The 24,071-nt window shown below is 38.2% G+C and overlaps 1 long non-coding RNA gene across 1 annotated transcript in view; it reads right to left on the reverse strand.

Annotated features, from left to right (window-relative positions):
- Positions 1-344: 344 nt before the first annotated feature.
- The window catches only part of LOC128314334 (uncharacterized), a 443,125-nt gene continuing 419,398 nt past the window's right edge, over positions 345-24,071 (reverse strand). Inside the window, exons 5-7 of the long non-coding RNA XR_008295856.1 lie at positions 10,555-10,640; positions 3,983-4,075; positions 345-452 (exon numbers count right to left, since the gene is read on the reverse strand). This is a non-coding gene — a long non-coding RNA (uncharacterized LOC128314334). The remainder of the gene's footprint in view (positions 453-3,982; positions 4,076-10,554; positions 10,641-24,071) is intronic.

Raw genomic sequence — 24,071 nt, forward strand, 5'->3', positions numbered from 1 at the left:
TTAAACATCAGGTTAGGATTCTTCAGTAGAAAACCTTCTCTGGCTGTTTGAAGGGGACAAAAGTTTAAAAAGATCTAGATTATCTCACAGAACTGAAGAAAAAGTCAAGCCACCAAACTTTGGATAGGATGAGATCCAGGAAGCTCCAGGTATATAAACAGCAAAAACTAACGATTTTTATTTTGTGAGGGGGATTAATTTCATAGAAATATCCATCACAGCCCGGATGTCCTCATTTCCATTTTATCCTGCTTTATTCTGTGGATCTTTCTAAGCTACCAAAAACCCTTTGGGAGCGAGATCTAGAATTAAAAGCAAATAATACCTAACACATGCATCTGGTGAAGAAGTTCCATTCTTTCCTGAGATGAGAGTAGCTCATAGTCTCTTGCTGGAATGTAGAAGTGTTGCAGGATTTTTTACCTCAATACCTGGGATTCGTTGTCTTGCAGCTTTGAAGAATGAAGAGGTGGACACAGAATAAAATGAGCAGCAAGCAGAAGTTTATTACAGTAGGAGATTAGAAAGTAAGAATAATATGCAAGCTCTCTTTGCAGAGAGGAGACACTTGAAAGTGAATGCCCGTGACTACAGGCAAAGGTCTTTGTTTTACACGGTTCTGGTCAGCCCTCCCTTCCCTTCCCCCTCGTTTCTTCTTGGGTTCTACCCTTATGAGCTTGATAGCTCTAGGTGCTGAGTCGCCCATTCTTGATTGGCTCATTTCTATTGTATGAGGGGTGGTCTATGGCCATATCACTCCCTATGGGTCATACGTTTTATGGTCTACTGCTTATGTCAAATTCCTGAGGGGGAGTAGGCGGTGTCTGTTACATTCTAAAAAGGAACCTTACCCCAGAGGGAGTTTGCATTGTTCCAAAATATGTTGTTTTTCCCCACCCCGGGGACCTCGGGTGCTAACCTTTCCCTCTCTGCTTTTTAAAACAGGCCTATCTTTTCCTATCATAAAAGGACACGGTGGGCGCATCCTCTCAAATTCAGCCAATCTCAATGCTCTCCTCCTTCTCCCACTATCACCCTTTTCTCCCCCAAAACCTGCCTTCCACCCGCTTCTCATCCTCCATCTTCCAACTTGGTTTAATGGCACGAGCAATCCTCCCAGTCACCTTCGGTAGAGGCTGTGAAAAAATTTCAATTCCTCCCCCACATCAGCACCTACGCTTCCTCCACCCCTCAGAATTCATCCCATGTGGATTCTATCTCCGAACTGCCTCCGAGGACTTATCTCCCCTTTTCTGATCCTACGTCTATTCTCCTAGTCCGGGGAATCTGCTCTTATTCCTCAGGGTGCTTTCCTCTTCATTTTTGGAATGTTCCATGATCCCTTAAACAACACATACTAGTTAAGTAGCTGAGTAAATAAATATACATCTGAGTCTGAAACCCCCCTAAGAGCAGTAATGATATCTTTCTTGCTCTTGGTTCGGCCTATAATACCTAACACAATACCTGATGTGCAGCAGGCCGGCAATAAATATTTGAGAATATTTGAGAATGAATGAATATGAAAATGAATTACTTTTACAGGTTTTCACAGCATCTGCAAAATCACATTGGGTCTACCCGTAGCATCTCTTCAGTCTCAGTATGAATTTAGATGGCAGAAAGGAAGTTTTCAGAGACTCTTATCAAAATGGAAGGGTTTTTTTGTTTTGTTTTTCTAGATTAACAAAGTAACATTTGTGTGCACACATTTAGGACAGAAAGATAGACTGAGAGTTTGCCCCAACGGGAAAAAAAAAAAAAAAAAAAGATTGGAAGTCTCATTTGTTGCCATTCACCTGTGTTTTACGGAGCTTTTCCCTGGACCACAAGGAGGCTTTCTGCAAGGGGTGTTATGCAGTAAGACGGATACAGCCAGAGATGAGAACATAATGTAGGCACCGAGGGAGAGCAGTGGTGACAGTCACTTCCTACCGTGGGCTTTACTTCTAGGTGGGGTTTCTATTCCACATACTCCTGGAAATTAGTCCAACAAATCCATCATAAAGGTGTAGGGAAAATGTAGGAACAGTCAGTACTAAGTATATTCAATCGATATCCTTTAGGCTGAATCTCCTCTGAGTTAATTAAATTCAAATAAGTATCTTTCCATTCCCTGGGACTTGGAAGGAGGAGTCCAACGCACTTGAGAAGTCACAAAACAGCCATTAGATGTTAATAACTAAGAACTGTTCCAACCTCTGCTGGTTTCAAATGAGAGGACCAGAGGCATAAAGCTCCATAGGGCATTACTAACTTCCTGAGGCACTCAGCTGCTGAAAATGAATTCCTCAAATAATAGTTTCCTTTCCCAAAATTTAGCTGGATCAGATATTTTTAGTTTAAAGGTCTTAATGAGACTTTGCAGGAACATGCACAGCAAGGGGGATTCCTGCACGATAAATCACTGGAGGTATGCCACATTACTGCTAGCAATTTGAATAAATAACTGTTGATTTGTAGCACATGTTTTTTCACTTAGCTGCTGCCCACAAAAGCACACATTAGGCAGTAATGTCCATGAGACTCAGAACCATTTCTATCTTGTCCACTGCTATCTAAATAGCACCTATCAGTGCCCGGCAGAGAGTAGATGCTCAAGAAAGTGGTTTTTGTTTTTTGTTTGTTTAATTTAAATCCAAGTTAGCTAACATATAGGGTACTAATGGTCTCAGGAATAGAATTTAGTGATTCATCACTTACATAGAACACTCAGTGCCCTCCCTAATGCCCATCACCCATTTAGCTCATCCCCCCATACCCTTCCAGCAACCCTTAATTTGTTCTCTGTATTTAAGACTCACTTGTGGTTTGCCTCTCTGTTTTTGTCTTATTTTTCCTTCCCTTCCCCTATGTCCATCTGTTGTGTTTCTTAAATTCCACACGAGTGAAATCATATGACATTTATCTTTTCTGACTGACTTATTTTGCCTAGCATAATACATTCTACTTCCATTCACATAATTGCAAATGCAAGATTTTGTTCTTTTTGACTGCCGAGTAATACTCCATTGTGTATATATATATATATATATATATATATATATATATATACCACATCTTCTTTATCCATTCATCCATCAGTGGACATTTGGGCTCTTTCCATACTTTGGCTATTGTTGATAGTGATGCTGTAAACATTGGGGTGCATGTGCCCCTTCAAAACAGCATTTTTGTATCCTATGGATAAATACCTAGTAGTGCAATTGCTGGGTCATAGGATAGTTCTGTTTTTAATTTTCTGAGGAACCTCCATACTGTTTTCCAGAATGACTTGTACCAGTTTCAACAATAATTTTTGAGAATACAAACGAAAGCCCTATCTAAATAAAGCGCAGTCTTCTCTGGTCAATTCTATCAAAGGGCAGGCAATAAATAGTTTTGATCTTCAGACGCAAGAATAGAGGAACCTATTTTGAAGTAAAAAATGGTTTTGCTTGGTAAATTCTTTGATGAGGCTAGAAAGAATAGACTAGAAGCTTGGAGAATGGCATGGTACTGAGAGTTTTATGCATAACATATTGCTCCTTGAAGACAGATTGCTTTCCATATATAAGGTGTTTCCACATATATTTCTCAACTTTTATTTGTATTACACTGAGCTGTCAATTCTCAGCTCCCAGCCCCATGCCTGTAAGTTTAAAGTTAATACATTTACATTGAATGAATATTTATTTTGGTTAAATTAAAAGGATACTCCTATTCCATTGGGTATATGTTGAAAATGGGCTCTAACTGTACAGATGTATTCCTTCTGAGTCACCTTGTCCTTATCTTTAGTTCTGTTCATGGCCAGAGGTTTTCTTGAAAAGAAGACTAGATGAACATAATGGCAAAATCAACAGATACGATGTTTGGCAGTTTCCCCATCTCTAAAATGATACTTATAATAGCACCTAAATTACCATAAGGTAATTTTATGGGCTAAATGATTTCATAAAGGTAAAATAAATAGAACATCTCCCCCTCCCCTGGCACTTACGCTTTTATCAGATGGTCTGTGTTATTACATTTGTTGTTGCTGCTCTTATGTGTCACAGCCTCAGTTTCTTAGACCTCTGAAGATAGCAGGTGGCTAAAAAGAAGTCAATATACAATAAAAAAAATTGCTGTAGAAAATGAAACAGAATACCTGGTCTGTTTGTTTGTTGTTTTTTCTTTTGTTTTTGTCCTATAATTCATGGATATTTTTTCACAGAATTTCTGGAGACCATGTTCCTTACCAAGCAAGAAATAGACTCTTACATGGAACACTGAAATTTCTAATTGCAGAAATGCCATGGCAGGTTGCTTATGGCAGACGTTAAGATCCTACGGTGCATTATGTCCCCTACAAATCCATGAAGGGGAACATATCCACAGCCAGTTCAGCTCTCTGCTTTGCTACTATGGCTTCCCTTCTCTCATTCTTTCCTTCTGCTCTCCACCTTCTCAACCTTCTAGTCTTAGTACTATCCCCTGGTCAAACTCTTTCTTCTTTGATGAGGTATGACTGTGAGGGTGGTGCAGGTTCCCTCTGTGGTCAAATGTCCACAGTATTCATTTTGTGACACTTGATATATTCTCTGCATAATTCACTGGCAATGCACACAAGAAGTGAGTTCTCCATAGTGCAATGGTTCTCAAAATGGCATCATGGGATCTGTTAGAGGTCTAGGGATTCTCTGTAAGACTCTTTTATTATGTGTTTTGCTTTTGATAAAAATATTTAGAAAATTAATATAAGCATCTTCTGAATCATGTGCATGACTACCTTATGCTTGTGTATTGCTGTAAAATTTTAGTACCCACAATAGATATTGTTGTATATTATCACTGTATTACCAAGTAATCACCTAAAATATCAAAATTAATTTATAATGTTATATTTCTCCAAGTGTTATCAGCAGAACTCTAGATGTTATATTGGGATGCTGCAAATTCTTAAGTTTGTGGAGAAACAAAAGATAAAATCATAAGACTGAAGGGAACCAGAGTCAATGAAAAATAAAAAGTAAAGTGAATACATGTTTTCCAAAGAAGGTAGAAAACAGGTACAGAGAACTCTCAGGGTGAAATTTATGAGAAGTCTTCATTTTTTTATCAGATTTTTTAAAAAGTTTATTTATTTATTTTGAAGGTGGGAGGGGCAGAGGGAGAGGGAGAGAGAGAATCCCAAGCATGCACTATGCTGTCAGCACAGAGCCTGACACGGGCTTGATCTCATGAACCCTGATATCATGACCTGAGCTGAAATCAAGAGTTGGATACTCAGCTGACTAAGTCAGCAAGGTGCCTCAGACAAGTCTTCATCTTTATCAACAAATACAGACTGAGTGCTAATTATGTTCTAGCCTTTGTTAAGTTTTCTTAATATAAAGACAAATAAAGCTTGGGCACTGCCCTGAAACATTTGACAATTGAAAGTTAGATAGTCACTTACCAGTTGGGCCTATACTGTAAGTGGTGGAATGAATACATTTTTAAAAGTGCAATGGGACAAAAGGAAGGTAATACAAACTTCTGCTTAAAAACCAGTTGGAAAAAGCTTTGGATAGAAGATGGCGTTTTTGAGTTGGCTCTTGAAGGCTATATGGACATTTACAAAGCATGGAAGGTGGTGGGGTGGGATGAGAAGGAAGAGGACATTCTAGCAAAGGAAAGAGCAAAGAAACAGAGAGAAGAAAGGACCTGTATCTTTAGGAACTAATAGACTTTAGCACGGCCAGAGTTTCAGTTTGATGAACAAAGGGCACGGACTACAATGGAAAATGTATTGGTATTAGATTTTGAAAGATCTCCCATGCCCTGTTAAGCAGTTTGATCGTTACCTTATTGGCAGTAGAAAGCAGACAGAAGTTTTAAAGTAGTCTGGGACAGGATAAATGTTTCTCTAGGAAATAGTAGTCCATCAATAGTGTGAAACATGAATGAAAAGGGAGAAGAAAGTAGTTGGTTAGAAGGTTGTGGCAATAATCCAAACACAGGCAAAACCAATGAGATTCTTTGATTCAGATCTAGTGACAGAGTTGGAACACACAGTAATGAAAGAGTAACTGTCTGTGAGGAAAAAAACCCAAAACACGATGCTGTAGATTCTAAGCATAGTGTAGGTAGACGTTGGGTGGGAGGGTGGCAAAGACATAAGAGATTTGACAAAGAAAACCGGTTTTTGAGCCGCTGGTAGGATGAATAGGAAATGATGAGGTTTATTTTGGAAATGTCGAGTCTGAATTGCTTTGATTCATTGTGAAAGATTTTCCCTTCCCTTCCAGGTATGGTCCTCTCCTTAAATCTCTCGTGTCAATTTTAAGAATAAAACTGCCTCAGTTATTTTACCAGAAAAATGGGTTTGTTCAAAAATAGCGGGTAATTGCAATTCCACACATGTAAGCTGAAGCAAAACCACAGGCAAGTCTAGAGAAGAAAGGAGAGGAACACTCTTTTATAGATGAAGGTTAGAGAGGGGTAGGGGGCGGGGACGGCTGTTATACACAAAAAGTCCATTGGAGTAAACCGGGAGTTCAAAGTGTAGTAGCAAAATAAATTAAAAAAAAAAGTGTAATGGCTTCTCATTGGCTGAGTTATGGCAGTCTCTCATTGGTTGGACTATTAACAGGGGAGGAGAAAACCTTTCTTCCCCCTGCTTCAGTTAGGTAAAGTGTAGGCTCCTTTCTATTCATTTTGCCCAGGGCTGCAAGGAGTAGCAGTGCATGAAGGCGCTCCCTTTTGGCCTCCCGTCTCCGTTTAAAATAAGGTTTCCTTTATTCAGTTTCACACTCTTCAATTCATTTTGTTTCAAGTCCCACGAATCCCCAGATAAAGGCTTTCTCAAAGACCAGTAAAATATTCCAATCACTAAAACCAGTGTTCTCTTTTCAGGTGTCAACCCACTTGCTCTTTTGTAAAAGTTGAAGATAAGTATAGATCTATAGCTAAGGTGGCCATCTAAATTATTGTCCAAACAGGGACATTTCTGAAAGTATAAGGGGCAGCATTAACAATTATGTTGGGCCTTAATTATGTTGGGATGGTCCTGGACAAACCAGAATGCTTGGTCTCCAGAGAGGAATGTGCCAGGTCTGGAAATTATTCCCCCCAAAAGGCAAGTATACACTGAGAAACAGTAGGGCACTCAAAGTTTATCTTGAATAAGAGTAGAATAAAGAGCCTCATATTTCCAGGACAGCAAAATTTTCCCACTCTCCATCAGCACTGGGCATGCTCTGGGGTGGGGGTGGGGAGCAGGCTTCCCTGGAAAGGTCAGAAAAACAGATGGGGTTTGGGGGCAACATGATGGTTTCTAGGCATCCAGAACAAAGCTAGTTAGAGGATGAAACTTAAAATACAAAAGAAAAATAACCTAATTCCCAATTTTGCCACCACAAAAAGATCAGTCATGTGGAAGAAAAGAAGACTGGTCATATGAAGACAAATAACGTGTCCTGCATTCATAAGTTGCTGAAGTGGTCATACATGTCAGAGTTCTAAAGGGCTAGGAAAGAGATTCTGGACGCTGGTGATTAACACTTTAAAAAAAAGAATAATGCAACAAATGAGATAAAGCAAACACAAGGATATTTTAATGTTAAATATCTCTTAAATTTTGAGACCAAGTGGTGGGTTTGGTTCAGTGCTAGACTGAACTCATGAATATTTTTCTTTCTTATTTTTATAACATCTCCCTTGTAGGAAGGATAAATATCTGCCTTAAATATTATTTCTAATCAAAATACTGTATCTTTTAGCTTTCAAAAAGAAGTGTGCATATAGAACATAAGGATTCAAAACATCATGTTGGATTTGTACTATAATGTGCTTACCCTAATTTTTTCTTTTTTCCTAAAATTTAACCATCGTGATGTTTTCTATGACTTTCCAGTTTTCAGTTTTTAAGGATCAGACTTATGAAGAGAATATTGATGTTTTAAAGCATTTCTAAAGCTATAGGCCATTTGAAGAAGGTTTCGTATTGGGCTGAAGAACCAGTTCATTATCATTTTAAAAAAGCAATGTAAACTTTAGATTTGGAAAAGTGCATTTGGCTAAAATAATGATAATGCTGTTGCTTTCATGCTGTTGATTTGTGATAGAAAAATGTTTTCTTAAGAGGTAACAGTGGTTCATATGTAATTGTTTTTCTACAACTGAAGAGCCAAAAATTTTTTTCTTCTTTTTTAGCAATAGACAGAATGTTAAAGTCAAAGTCATTTCTTGAAATAATCTCAGTCACATCACAAACACCTACTTGTGACTTATAATTCTGTATGGATATCATTTAACCTTTAAAAAGTGCCATTCATATTTTCTGCGCCACTCTTTCTATTCAATGAAGGAAATAAGAAAATTAGGCATATCAGGTGAGGTCCTACCACGGAATGAGATAACAGAAGAAATTCTCAATTCTGTACTTCTGTTCATTTGAATTTGACAGTGACCAGAGAGGAGAAAAATGCAGAGCTCCGTTAAGAATCAAGCTTAAATATGTGTTATGAATCTCCAAGGTTGGTTGTTTTATAATCTTAATTATTGAAACAGAGCATATGAAATGCCTAAGCTCTTAATTAGAGTAAGTGATATGGTACCTTGGGCATCAGGAATAAAAATCTGCTGATTGCGATAAAAAAAAAATAGATAATAGATAAAAAAAAAATAGATAAAATCAAAAGAAAACAAAACAAAAAAACATGTCCCCTGTGATTTAGGGACATGCTTGAACAGTTAGGATTTTATGTTTTTTGTGTTTGTTTTGCTTTTGTTTTTTGATTTTCCAGTTTTGTTCTAAAATGAAAGGAAGCAGACAAATAATACTATATGCATGAAAAGGGGGAGGGGCAGTTTCTTGTCCTTTTGCTCAAATGGGGTAAAAAGAATATGCTAGAGCTAAATAGGAGTGCCAGTTGAACCAATCAAAATCATCTTTTGGGTAAGTCTAAGAAGGCCATGAAGTATCATTAAGTTGCTGTGAAATCTCACTCATATGAGTGGGCAAAATTCATGAGCACTCAAGAAATTTTACTACATTCCAGGTCTCTGGAATTGTTGATGCCTGTAGAGTAAGAAAAAGTTAACTGCTCTACATTAATTTTTTAAAATTTTTTGTTAATGTTTATTTATTTTTGAGAGAGATAGAGAGAGACTGAGTGCAAGCAAGGGAGGGGCAAAGAGAGGGGGAAACACAGAATCTGAAGCAAGTACCAGGCTCTGAGCTGTCAGCACAGAGCCCGATGCCAGGCTCAAATTCACGAACCGTGAGATCATGACCTGAGCCAAAGTCAGACGCCCAATTGACTGAGCCACCCAGGCGCCCCAACTCTTCTTTAATTTTTAAGGAAAGCTAGAGTTGGATGAAATAGTGAAAGAAATCATTTCACATTCACTGCAAAAGACGTAATTAACTTAAATACAGATATATGTTTAACTTTATTCTATGTTCTGTCTGCTTGTTTATAGCAAATAATGTAAGGCTTGTTACTATTTTATTTCATTACTTTAGTAAATGATGGTATTTCATAGAAAAAGCTTAACTGAATGCAAGACAAGATAAAGGTTCTCATATCTAGCTATTCCAGCCAGGGCAATATAGTTGGTAGAACCATATAGCCATAACCCAAAGTTCATACTTGTTGGATAAATTGTAGCTATAAAGTCAGAAGGGAAAAAGATGAGCTTCCATGAATTGAATTCTGAAAATCCAAATTCAAAATTGATGAGGACAATCAAAGAGGTAAAGAAAACATAATGTAAGAAATAAAACTCTCTCCATTTCTTTATATCTCTCTGTTTTTCCATGGTTTTCTGAAAATTCTGAATTGGTTTCCCACAGAAATAAAATTTTGAAGGTTGGCTGTTAGTCAACAAATATTGTTTGTGCCTCTACTCTGCACAAGTAAAGCGAGTTTTCCTCTAGCTGCTACATCCACATTTTAGGATCCAGCAGGCAGTGTTTCCTCCTCGTCTCCTTTTACCACTGTGGATCTCCAGTCCCAAGATCTCTTTAAAATGTCCCACAGGTATAAGCACAAATGTTTCAAATAAGTGCATGAGTAATTTTCTTCTGATGCCTGAGGTAATTTCTGTACAAGAAAACTCAAAGCATCTCATGAGTTGTTAGTCTCTGAAACTGGTCACGGATCTGATATCAGTGCCAAGAAAGGGGTCGCCTTACACTCAAGGTAATTGACTCAAGGGATGGTGGTCTCCCCGACCATTGGTTGCTTCAGTCATGGAAACATCAGGACCCTGAATGTGCTGAATGAAAGGTGCTGCATCCTTTGAAGTCCTCCATTCACTGAAAGCACTTAGTACTCCATGACAGAGAGAAATCTCCTACATCCTCTGCCCCACAAAGTAATGTTCATGTACACCTCAGTTTCATCTGCTTTGGTAATTTTTTATTGGCTTTTTTTTTTCTATAGCCTCATCCTGTCTGTAAATTTCACATACACTAAGAGAACAATCAGAACTAGATCCTCGGATCTACCCTTTCTCTTTAGAAGGATGATGTTATTTTGAAGCATATTTTTGTTTGCCATAACCTCACTTCCCTTAGGATGCATTAGTTCACAGACCTACCTGTGGACTTCCGCGCAGGTGGAGGGAGGGCCTTGAGACCAGTGTGATTTGGGACCATGATTCTCCACAAGATACTTCAGTGTTTTCTGTGCAGTGGAAAAAACACATGTCTGAGACATGAACCATGTCCCTGGAGAACATTCAATGTACTAGAGAAAACAAGACATATAGCAAATGGTTACAGTACAAACTGAAAGGCACGTGTGCCACACAAGTGACCATGAGAAGAACTGCCACAAATATAAACTAGCAAATGTTGTCATGTCCCCTGGGTGTGGACATGGCGGTTGACTTTAGGTGGGCACAAGGTAAAAAGACTTAGTCTGATCTAGATGCAGGGTTCTGAGGAGGTGGTTTTGAGGCTGAGAACTTCTGCCCTGTTCTCACTCTCTCCCCTTATTTTCTCTCCCCGACGGAGGATCAGAGAGCACCAGATTTGTACTGGATTCCATTTTATTAACAAGAGGGAGTACTTTCCCCTCAAGACAAGCTTCAAGTCCTCCCAGCCCTGGGCACTCATGCTGTGGGCTGACTTTTACTTCTGGCCCTTCAGACGTGTAAGAAAGTGGTCTTTGTCCACCGTGTGGAGGAAGGCCCAGCTCTCTTCCCAATTACAGTGTTTTTCCCTACATTCACCTGAGCAGGGACCCCTTCACTACCGCTGACTCAGCCCCGCTGTCCACACCCGTGTCTGCTTACCACCCTTGTTGCACAGGGAGTCTGGCAGACATACTCTGCGGTCAGCCAACCACGCCCACTAGGCTGGAAGAATGGCTTTCTATCCGTGGGAGGGAATAGGAAGCTTCACTTATGTAAATGTGTAAGTAATAAAAATAAGAACTTTGGATCAGTTTTGAACGTGTAAGTGAATTTTGAGCCCCACATCTCAAGAAATAAGTCTCCTGATGTTTTGACCCTTTTAAGCTCAGTTGCTTGTCAATCTCACTGTGAGAGGGAATGCATAAAAATCAGAAATGAATAAATAAGAGAATCTTTCAAGGAGACTGTTACTCACAATGTATTTATTTGTGGAAAAAAATATAGCTTTAAAAAAGTAATTCTATACAAAAATTATAACTAGATTCAAAGAATCTATAACTAAATTCAAAACTTCTAGCAGTGTATAGAAACAGTTTTTATATTATTTTGATATAAGGGAATTCAAAGCAGATGAATTAAGCTCTTTAAGTTTACAAAAACTGATTCTCTTTTCTTATAACTCAGTGAATTGTACAAAGAATAAGTCTCAGGTAATAAGTGCTTTATAAAATGTGTCTCAGTCTTTGTACACTTCCCCTTGGCTTCTAGTATTGGAGAAGAGCTTCAGATTTTTATAAATACTAATCCTGTTTTAAATTCAGGCTTAACTTCTCCAGATGTAAACTACTTTCAATAATTAAAAAAAAAAATCTGTCCTGTTGGCCTAAGAAAATAATGTCTTTCCCATCAGAAACTATAACCAGGCTTCAAAAACCTCAAAATTCACAAAAATATCCATTTTCATTTAGAAAATGAAAATTGCATTTTGATTTGACATCCTCTACATGTATAACCTTAAGGTAAATTACAGAATTAAATATTATAGGCAAAATCACAAACTTTTTAAAAAATGTTTATTTATTTATTTTGAGAGAGCAAGCAGGGAAAGGAGCAGAGAGAGAGAGGGGGAGAGCAAATCCCAAGCAGGCTCCATGCTGTTAGCGAGAGTCTGACACGGGGCTCAATCCCGTGAACCATGAGACCATAACCTGAGCTTAAATCAAGAATTGGATGCTTAACCAACTGGGCTACCCAGGCACCCCAAAACTTTTAAAAGACCCTATAAAGAATATTTTAACTACTTCAAGATAGAACTTTTTTTAAAAAAAAGTATAAAAGTAGTAACCATAAAAGAAAGATTAATAATTCTACCACATTAAAATAAAGAACTTCTTTTTTTCTAAGTTTATTTTTTATTTATGGGGGGGGGGGAGCAGAAAGAGAGAGGGAGAGAGAGAATCCCAAGCGCAATCTCTGTGCTAACAACACAGGGCCCAACGTGAGGCTCAATCTCAGGAATCATGAGTCCGTGACCTGAGCTGAAATCAAGAGTAGGATACTTACGTGACTGAGCCACCCAGGTGCCCCTAAAGAACTTCTGATCATCAAAAGAAACCATTAAAAACAATAAGTGGACAAGTCTCAAGTAGAAAGAATGTGTTTGCAAACCAAAGGTTTGCTAGGAAGAGCGTATAAAGAATTCCTACGGATAAATTTTAAAATGACAAATTACATAACAATTGGCAAAAGATATGAATAGGAATTTTCAGTTAAGGAAGCACCACCGATGCATAACATATGAAAACACGCTCCACCTCCGCAGCGATCAGAGGAATGCAAATTGGAACTACAATAAGACAGTATTTCACGTCCGCCCGAGGCCATGCCTTACGAAAGAGTAGAACATGTATCTGATTTAACTTTCTGTGCCTTCATTTTTCCATTCTGAAGATGAGAATTCTCTTCACCCATGTTTGTCACAGTCTGGTCTGTTATTCTACATTCCTTTAAATTCTAATACCTTACCTGTTCCCTTACATGCTTTCTTCTCACCCTTGTATCGGTTTCTAATGGATTTAGCAGGAAGCAGACAGTTCTGTTCAACATGTACAAACTTGTGAAAACATTAAAGGGATGGAATGGAAATGGAAATTTCAGGCCACCAGGTGTCTTTATGCATAAACATAAATAATGCTGCCATAAAACTGACCCCAGCCCACCTTTTAAGTAGGAAAACATTCTCCTTTAATCCAACACGGGTAATTACGGATGATTCATTTGCTACTCATTTGCTAGAAACTCAATTCAGAAAATGCTAACAATACATGTATTAAGCTTTTAGTTAACATGTGACATTCGACAGAAATCTGTTCACTCTGATACTCTTCCCCTAAGGAAGCCTTTAGATGTGTCTCCTAATCAGTATAATGAGCTTTGGGGAATTTATGAAATCTAAAGCTCTGTTCGGCTCTCAAGTTTCAGCTCTGTGTTTTCATTGCGACGGGCTGTTCACCTCTATGAAAACAGACTGAAGGGCTATCACGGGTCTCCGTCCCTTGTCCCTCTTCTCCATCCCCACTGCTTCTGGGTCTCACTCAAGTTCCTTCTTTCCCTCTCCCCTTCTTCCTGTCTGTCTCTCTCTTAGCTCTCCCTCACACTCTACTGCTCTCTCATTCCGCAATTTAAAAAACAAATAAATCTAAACCAAATTCGAAATTTCTACCAACTTTCTAAAAAGTCGTCCTCCACAACACTAAAAAGCACTATAACATGCTTTAATAGAGTTACAGATTTGACAAAATAAATACAACCCATATTCCTGCCTATAACCCTGGTCATTCATGACGAGATGTACTCGCCGGTAGTAACAAATGATCCACCTTTCTGTTACCAAAAATCAGCTTCCTCGAGTCTTCTGGTAACTTTTAGGAGCTCTCTAAGCAACTGCTCATAACCTGGTCTGTCAGCAGGAGACCCCAAGCCTCCCGGACACTTTACTTGCACTTCTGCTCCAACTCCCCAGGAAGCCATCTGGGAAGCTTTACCTCTCATCTGCCCTCCTCCAGAAGGTCACTGACCCTGCAAGATGCTCACTCCTGATGCTGATGAAATCCCAGCCTTGTAGTGACACAGAATCTCCAGACTCCCAGTAGAGACAGGGACAATGGCTTCCTCTCAAAAATCCTCTACCTCGTTATCTGGGCAATGAGGTAGTTCTGCATCTGTGTTCACGTCAACTCTTCATGAAAAAGAGCATTGCCAACTTCCAGTTCTCTCCAGGGTAACCCAAGGCTCACTCACGGTGCAAGGGGCATGTATGGAACAGAGTCCTTTCCATGAGGCAGGGAAAGAGCCTCCTGTTGTCCTCCTAAATTATGCCCCCTATAGAACATCAAATCCTTTCTCCCATGCTGTCTTCCTAACAATCTATTTCCCATGCCATTCATCCTCCTAAAATACATCCCCAACTTCGAATTTAAAATTCTCTCTTCCTCAGTTACCAAAGCTGCTTCTCCCTTCCCCAACCATTCTAGTTAAAAACAATGGCTTTCAGCGTGTCAAAGATACAAGAACAACCCGGAAGAAGACATGGTCCCAGCCCAACCAATCCTAGAGACCTCATTAAATAATTAATTAGATTGACCTGCCAGACCTGGAATTTGAACCTGATGAGCAGACTAGGTAGGAGACACTGATTGCTTCTTTCTCACCCTAAATGCAAGAGAGACCTGCGTCTGCCTAGCTAGGAGGGAAGTTAAATGTGGGCTAGACCTTGTTTTTATCATTTGTCTGAATGTAAATTCAGACTGTAAAACATTTGAAAATTGCACACAAATATAAGAAAAAATATATAAATCACTCTGAAATCTCATCACACTGAAACAACCACTGTTAAGATCTTGGCATCCCTATGTCATGTTCCTCTTTTGAACATATATGCAAATGTAGGCTACATTTGCATAAATGGGATTATATCATACCTCCTGCTTACATCCTAGAAAATTTTAATGTCCTTTTTTTTATCACGCCTCTAGTAAGTGCTCTTATTTATTTTATTCCTCATATTGTTTGCCGAGAGTTGTTTATTGTATTTCTTTCTCTTTCTCTTGACTGCAGAATTGCCTTAAGAATGAGGCCACAAGCATCCACATCACCACCACCTGACTAAAACTAAAATATCACAATGCAAATGGTATCTCCTCCTCTCCTTTCCCCGGTGGCACTCCCTCCACGTGTTAACCACCATCGTAATTTGGTGTTGATCACTCCCATGTGTATCACATACATCTTTATCCCTCAATATGTAACAGTTTTCTATGTTTTTCACCTTCATACAAATAATCATACTTTATATATTTTTCTGGAACACCTCTTTTTGTCACTCAATTGGATAGGAGTAACTCTATTCATTTTTGCTATTTAATAGCATTCGAGTCTATGAATGTGCCTGTTATTTATCTGTTCTTCTGTTAGGGGACATTATATTGTTTTCGGCTTTTTTGCTGTCCTGAGGTTTGTTGCTATCTTGAGGTGTGAACATTCTTTTCAAGTTGAGAGGCAGGATGGCATAGCAGTTTTGAACATGGGTTCCACTGTCAGGCTACATGAATTTGATCAATGGCAGTCCATTTAATAGCTAAACAACCCTGGCAAAATTATTTAATCTCTCCATGCCTCAGTTTCCCATTTTAAATGGAGATAAGGGGCTCCTGGGTGGCTCAGTCAGTTAAGTGTCCAACTCTTGATTTCAGCTCAGGTCATGATCTCACTGTCATGAGATCAAGCTCTGTGTCAAGTTCTGTGCTGTTAGGATTCTCTCTCTCTCTCCCTCTCTCTCTCTGTCCCTCCCCCACCAAATAAATAATAAATAAATAAATAAATAAATAAATAAATAAATAAATAAATAAAATGGAGATAAAGTCTACTCCATAAGAATATTGAGAAGAATATTATCTTGAATCACGAGTAATTGTGATTTTTGTAGGCTGAAAAGAGTCAAATATCAGCATTTCCATATAGTGCAAACTAATAAGTGAGTTAATACACACAACATGTTTAAGAACCGTATGGTAAACACTCAGTAAATGTTAACCATGTTGATAATAATGATGATGAGAATGATGATGTCTCTTTGTGTATACGTGTATCAGAGTTTCTCTGACCTATATATCTAGGAATACAACTGCCAAGTCACAGGATCTGTATAAATTCAACCTTTATTTCCAAAATATTTGCCACAGCTTTCCTACCCCAGATATGTTTTAGCTTTCCATCTATTTGGGTCTTCTTTAATATATTTCAATAAAGTTTTATAATAAGTTTGTAATAAACTTGCATGTGTGTACATGTTTAGTATTATTTCAACAAAAAAATTTGTACACTTTACATGTCTAAAAATAAACATCGTCTTTCCTTTCTGGTGAAACAAAAAGAAAATTTTAAAATAAACAAAAGTAGAATTACAATAGAGAATGTCAACTCCAAATAAAGTCCTACAGGTTCTACAGATTCTTCCACTGAGTGGTGGGGCTCAAGCCATCATTAAGACTGAAATTAAGTTTTTCTCCTCTTCTCTCTCCTGTCCCTCCTCTTCTTCCCTCTCTTCCTCTCCCCGCCTCCTGCCCTTCTCCTGCTTCTTTTGCCAATGAAATATTTTAAAATTATACATTCTAGATACTGATTGCTGTTATATAAGAATTCAATTGATTTTTTTTTTTTTTGCTTTAATATTCTAGATTAAAAGGTGAACATCTTCTGATATTCTGATGTCAAGGGTAGACAGGACTCTGATTATCTATTCAGGTCCCGTGACTTCTTCATGTGTCTGTAAGATTAGCATGACCTTCCTGAGCCATTCAAATGATCAGACACCATCTTTGCTTGTCACAGATCAGAATAACTCTGTTGAGCTCTCTCCAGGACTGTCACCCAGAGCTCTTAGTGACTGTTTCTTTGGTTTGCCCATAGCTCACAGAGAAATGCTTGCTCTAACTGTACCCAGAGGAGTCCTTGGCTTTATTTGCCCCCAGCTCCCTCCCCTATCTCTCTGTGATCCCAGTAACCACTCCTGGTGATTGGATTAAGCTGCCATCTTACCTCTCTCTGTTTCTACTCTTTATTTCCCCTCTCTCTTCAGAGAATCGAGAGATTCACTCTGCGCGTAACATAAACTCCTTCAGTCCCAAGAACAAGGTTCTACCTCAGAATAGATACATACTCTTGAAAGTGGCCAATTAAATCAAAATTTTATCAGTCATATTAGCTGATATGGCCTAGTAACTTATTAATAATAGGAGAATGCTAAGTTAATGTAAGAGATTACTAGTAAAAACTGTTATGGATAGTTTCAGGACAGTGCACAGTAAACAATTCAATGCCAAATGATTAAATATGAAAATTAAACTAATTAACTAATATTAAAAGAGAGAGAGCTACAAAGAGACTTTCCAAGGACAGCGCAGTATAGAATGTTTTTCCAGATAGACGTGTATAATACTTTAAAGAAACATAACTATTTAAAATTCCATTCTTCCTGTATTTCTGTATGCCAGTGATTATCCTCTCTTGTTTTTCTATCTCCATTTTCTTTCCCCTCTCTCCTGGACCTTTTCTGTCAGCATTTAAATCAAATTTAATATTTACCATCTTTAAAAATAAAAACTAACCTACTCCCTGCAACTGTTGTTTTACCTCTGCTTTTCAAAGCCAAATTTTTCAAAAGCATTAATTACAGTATTCATCTCCTCTTCTCCACCTCCCATTTGCTACCAACCCATGTCACTACGGCTCACCACAGTCATCCATCCACACTGAGACTGCATTTGCCAAGGGCACACGCCGTCTTTCGCGTGCCGTCTTTGAGTCCTCCTCTCCCCAAGCCTCTCAGGAGCACTGACTCCGTGCTCCACGGCAGCACGTCGGGCTCCTCTCCCTCCTCCCCAGATCCACCACCTCCTCGATTTCCTCGCCAGCCTTGGCCTCCCTCTCTAGCCCCACAGGGCACATCTCTTTTGTTCCAGGCACATGCCCTGTCAGTTCCTAGAACATTCTAGACTCTCTTTTTCACATGCTGTTCCCTCTTTTTAGAATGTTCTTCCTTAGTTTTTCACATGGAAGTACCTACTCAGTTCAAACACTACTTGCTCAGGAGCGCTCCTTTGACCTCTCACCCTAGTTAGGTCTACCCATTATATATTCTCCTGGCAGCCATAATTTTCCTTCATTAAATATATATATACATATATATGTATATATATGTATATATATACATATATATATATACATACGACACACACACATAAAATATATAGTAGGATATATTATTATATTACATATTATATATTATATGTTTGATTTTATGTTTGCAGTTAAACTCTAAGCTCCATAGAACCGGAAACTATAATTTCTTATTCACTGCCACAGAATTAGCATAGTTGGAATAGCAAAATATTTGTTAACTGAATAGATTAAAAAAAACTCCAACAGACAACTCATACAGAACAAAAACATGTGTGACAGAAACTAAAATAGATTTTGCCTACTTACAGAAACAGATCAGTTGGAAGCTTTCCTTGGATTGAGAGTACCCTTCGCTATGAGGGGAAATGGATCTTGAGTCTGGATGGTATCCCACTAAAAATGGTTCAATTTGCCTTGTAGGTCATACTGTGACTTTTGAAAATATTTCAGTATACTAACGTATCTAAATGGAAAATGTCTTTCTGCAATTGGCTCTATTCTCACATGAGTGCCACCAATCCTGAAGAAAAGGTAAGACTCTTTCCCATTAGAATGATTTGATACTTTGAATGAAAATTTTAAAATGTTTAACTTCAGGGGTGCCTGTGTGGCTCAGTCAGTTAGTTTCAGCTCAGGTCATGATCTAATGGTTTGTGAGTTCGAGCCCCACATTGGGCTCTGTGCTGATAGCGTGGAGCCTGCCTGGGATTCTCTCTCTCCCTCTGTCTCTGCCCATCTCCCACTCTCTCTCTCTCTCAAAATAAATAAATAAGCAAAAAAATTATAAGTTCAAAGCGAAAAGTCAATACAGATTTAGTAGAGTAGTTAAGAAAACCTTTTGTTTAATGCATTTGCTCGTAGGTAGCTTATATTCCTTTTTCACTATGTGATGGGAAAACTCCACTCTGCTACCACAGGCTTCTATAATGACTTGAAACTTGCATTCTAGATACTACAGCTTCCTTGGGGAAGAGGCAGCCACCCCAACATATGGGCCATTCTAAATGGGGTGATGAAAAACCGCTGAGACTATTCTTCATAGAACTATTGATTTCTGGGAAAGGATTCTGAAACTAATAGATGACTTTTTTCAAAAATTTTCATTTTATATGTTTCTAAGAAATAAAAAAAGAATCCTGCATGTAGTCATTAGACAAGGATCATAATCTTCATTGGTAATATGTGATACTTAATAACAGGTGCATATTAGCTCTGGTAAATGGCTTGTAAAACGTTAAACTTAATTCTGTGGATGATATAATAATATGATTTTAAAACAAGTAGGAAATGACAGAAAGATGGGTACAATGGGAACTCAGTATACAATCTTCAAGGAAACATTATAAACATGGATTTAAACCACAGATATACAGATATTTTTTACCAGTTTTGTATCCCTATGCCACTAATATAAATGTCAGAGGCTCCATGTCCTAAATTATCGTTACCGCTGTTTTTGTCTCCTTTTGCCTGAAGAATTTGAAAGCCGCTATTTTTCACTCTGCTTCAAAGCACCTACCTCACGGTGGGTATGCTGAATTAATTGAGGTGAAGGGGGTGCCTATAATAAGTCATGGCTCCTCTGTGCTGTGCACTGAGGGTTTGATTCTCATTTTATAAGGCTTAGAAAAGTGTTGTTGAGCCAACTTCTTACACAATTACCCAGCAGCAGAACACATCTAAAATACTGCAGAGTCTCAGCTCGTTATCTCTGTTGCCCTTCTCTTGTTCTTCCCTTCCTCTGTCTCCCCTTCTTCCTTTTACCCTCTGTCCTTCCCTCCATCTTTATCTACCATCCATCTAATCAATCTAGCAACTGTCTCCCTCTGTGTTTCCTTCTCTCTAATCTCTCCCTAATATATTGTTTCCACTGTTATTGCTCATCTCTACCAGCACTGTCCCTGCCCAGTAGAACTTTGCTCAATGCTGTCCATATTCTGTACCTGCACCACCCAATCCAATTGCCCCTAGCCACATTTGAGCTACTGAGCTTTTCCAAACTATGCAGCACTTGAAATGTGGCTTGTGTAACTGAGAAAGTGAATTTTAACTATTTAATTTTTATTAATTTTAGCTTATATTTAGACAGTCACCTACGGCTAGAGGCTAGGATACAAATATGAACAAAATGCAACTGGAACCCTTTGAAACCTCACATTCCAGGGCACTTTGTATTGATATTTTGCCCTGGGTATTTGCAGGTTTGTTGAGTTGCCAAGTATAATGTTCCTCATTGTATATGAGTTAGACAAACTAAAAATATGGCAGAAAGTCAGGATACATACAGTAAATTACATATGCATAAATTAAGACTCAAGATAGGATTAAAAAAAAAAGTATCTGGCCAACAACCACTAAAGGACAAAAGAGAACAGGTAGGTTTTTGATCAAGATATTTGTTTTCCCAGTGTTTTAGATGCTCCTCAAAATTTTGCTCCTCAAAATTTATTGGCAGAGCTTAGTGCTCTAGGCTGGGCTCTTTTACTGTCTAGCTGTGAGACACTGAACAACTCAAAGTGATTCTTCCCCATGAGCCTTGGGTTCCCCACCTTTTGCAAAACAAGTAGGGGGGGGGTCAATGATATTAGCAACAATTGCTATAAGATTGTGGAAGTCAGGCTGTTGGAGATTTTTCCCGTAACATATTTAATTTAATGAATATCCTGCTTGTCTTTTAAATATTAATCCGGACATATGAAATACTTAAATCATCCCCATGTCTTAGTCTTTGCTGTATTTTTAATACAGATGTCAAATATAATCTTAGATTCTTAAGAAAGAGGGAGAGACCCATAGAGAGAGAGAAGACTAATCAGAAACTACAATTAATTTTTAATGTTATTCAAATCTCTTTCCACCCCCTCCCACCCGCCCAGAAAGGTAGTCTTCAAGCACAACTACGTGTGTTGAAACAGCACTGGGGGGCACCTGGGTGGCTCAGTCGGTTAAGCCTCCGATTTCGACTCAGGTCATGATCTCGCAGTCTGTGAGTTCAAGCCCCGCGTCGGGCTCTGTGCTGACAGCTCAGAGCCTGGAGCCTGCTTCGGATTCTGTGTCTCCCTCTCTCTCTCTCTCCCCCTCCCCTGCTCATGCTCTGTCTCTCTCTCTGTCAAAAATAAATAAACATTAAAAAATTAAAAAATATATATAACAATTTCTTTAAAAAAAAAAAAGAAACAGCATTGGATTGCTATGCTTTTACTGGTGATAGAAACTCTCTTTATACCTCCTACTAAAATAAAAGGATGGTCTTTTGAGAATATGCTGTAAGTGTTTTCTAGAACAGAATCTTTGTAAAGAATTTTTTGGTGCACACTACATCTATCTTACTTTCTTATAAATTTTTTCATAAATATTTGGGGAGTTAAGGACTGATGTGGTGGTTAGACTACTGTTTAGAAAACTTTAACTTAGAGGCACCTGGGTAGCTCAGCTGGTTAAGCATCTGACTTCCACTCAGGTCATGATCTCATGTCATGGTTCATGAGTTTGAGCCCAGGGTCAGGCTCTGTGCTGACAGCTCAAAACCTGGAGCCTGCTTTGGATTCTGTGTCTCCCCTCCCTCCCTCTGCCCCTCCCCAACTTGCACTCTCTCTCTCTCAAAAATAAACAAGCATTAAAAAAAAAAAAAAGAAAACTTTAATTTCTATTTACTTAAAGCAAGCCTGTGGCTCTTAGAGTTTGGGAGACCACAATTTTTTTTTCTTATAATTTTGAATAACGATAGTATTTAATTTACCTTTTCCCAGACATTAAATACCTCAAGGAGTTATTATTTATTCTTTTTAAAAAAGTTTATTTGTGTTTGTTTTGAGAGAGGGATAGAGATCAAGCAGGGCAGGGGCAGAGAGGGAAACAGAATCTCTACTGTTAGTGCAGAGCCAGATGTGGGGCTCAAATTCACAGACCATGAGATCATGACCTGAGCTGCAGTCAAGAGTCAGATGCTTAACCAACTGAGCCACCCAGGTACCTCCAAAAGTTATACCTTATTCTTCACCTACTTTTAGAAAGGACTTATGGTAGGCAATATTCACATTCAGTAATTGTGGTATTTATTTTTACAGGTGGAAGGCCTAACTTGATGGTCCTTGCACAGAGAAGTTGTTGAGCCAGTTCCCTATTATCCACCCTACTATGGATGGAAGCAATCCAGCAGATAACTTAAGTCACTAAATGGACCAAAATGCATTTTACACTATCCTCTGGAATACACCTTATTATTTACATTTGAATGTAGGCATTGTTGATGTTCAAGCTATTCTATGTAAATGACAAAAACAACCCTGTGTAAGGTTTATCAGGAAGAGCAGAAAGGATGCCTGAATCAGTCTCCTTCTCTCCAGTATTCCAAAGTTCCTCAGGATTCACTGCTGAAAACAGAATGCATCACTTAACATACTGATGAGAAACAGGAGCCTGGAGCAGAATTTCCTTATCTCTCTAAGTTTCTGGCTCAGACCTTTCCTGGGACAGATTGGCAATTAAGCGTTCTGGTTTAGACCGTTTCTCTTCCAGTTACTGCTGGAAGAGAAAGGTTTAATTACTCGTGGCAGAGGATCATGCCAGGGAAGATTCTGCATGGACACCACTATGAAAACCATTTGAAGAATCCTTTATGCCACAGTTAGTTTCCATGTGTTAAATATTTCTGTAACTATGTTTCACAACGCAGAGGCTTATTTTCTTCCTTCCTTAGCCTTGTGTAATAACGTAACAACTGTTGTAAAAATGTCACAAATCCTACAGAGGGTGATGCTCATGTACTAAAACAACCCCCACACACATAGATACACGATTAACTTTGTTAATGATAGTTTTGGGATTTATTTTGTCTGTAGCAATCAAAATTATAGTAGCAACAATAGTTATATATTTAAATAAGGCAAAAATTAATGGTTTTGTTTTCTTTTGTTTTGGACGAGTGTAGATTTTAGAAGCACCAACAACAGGTCTCTGCAAGTCTATTAAAAAGGAAACTGTTATTGTGGTAACAAATATACCCACATGTAACTTTCTTAAGATTATTTCATGCCTAGTAAGCAAGGCTTTTTGCATCAAAAGTAGCTTATCAGTGAGTATTCATCTCAAACTTTGTGAAGAAAAGAAAATTCTATTTTCATCCTTCCCTAATATTGATACGGATATTGCAAATATTGAAGATTTGCCAGCAAATCTTCTCCTTGAGCAAACCAATAATCAATGTCTTCTAATAACCTAGAATGGTTGCAACTTACTTTGTGAATTTCACTTAAAAGCTGGTGACAAAATATTAAGGTCTGCGTTTAAGTAATCTATAAATTCATTAGTCAGATTTCCATTTACTCTTTTGCAAGGTGGCTGATCTCAGTAAATTTACAACTGGACTTTGCCTAAGATGATGCTACTTGAACACATTTATTATTAAACAAGTTCCAGAGAAAATGTGCAACACTGCCAGTTGTGTCCCTTAATGTTAATTCCAATTTTGTTTCTAATATCCCTAGTGTCTTTCTCTGTTTATCTTAATTGCATCATTTAATAGTGACATTACCATTTTTTAATTATTAAAGAAAATAAGGAGAGTTAAATGGCAACTCCCACAAAAGGAAGATTTAATGGCCACTTATTTGTTGCTATTAGAGCAGAACCAGACCTGGAGTATAATGAGTTAAGGTAGTGTATTTTTAAAATAGATTTTTAAAAAGCTACACTGAATGAAGATAGTGCATTATTTACATAGTTAGGCATTTTAAATT

Source organism: Acinonyx jubatus, chromosome B1 (assembly GCF_027475565.1).
Source record: "Acinonyx jubatus isolate Ajub_Pintada_27869175 chromosome B1, VMU_Ajub_asm_v1.0, whole genome shotgun sequence".
Classification (NCBI taxonomy): domain Eukaryota; kingdom Metazoa; phylum Chordata; class Mammalia; order Carnivora; family Felidae; genus Acinonyx; species Acinonyx jubatus.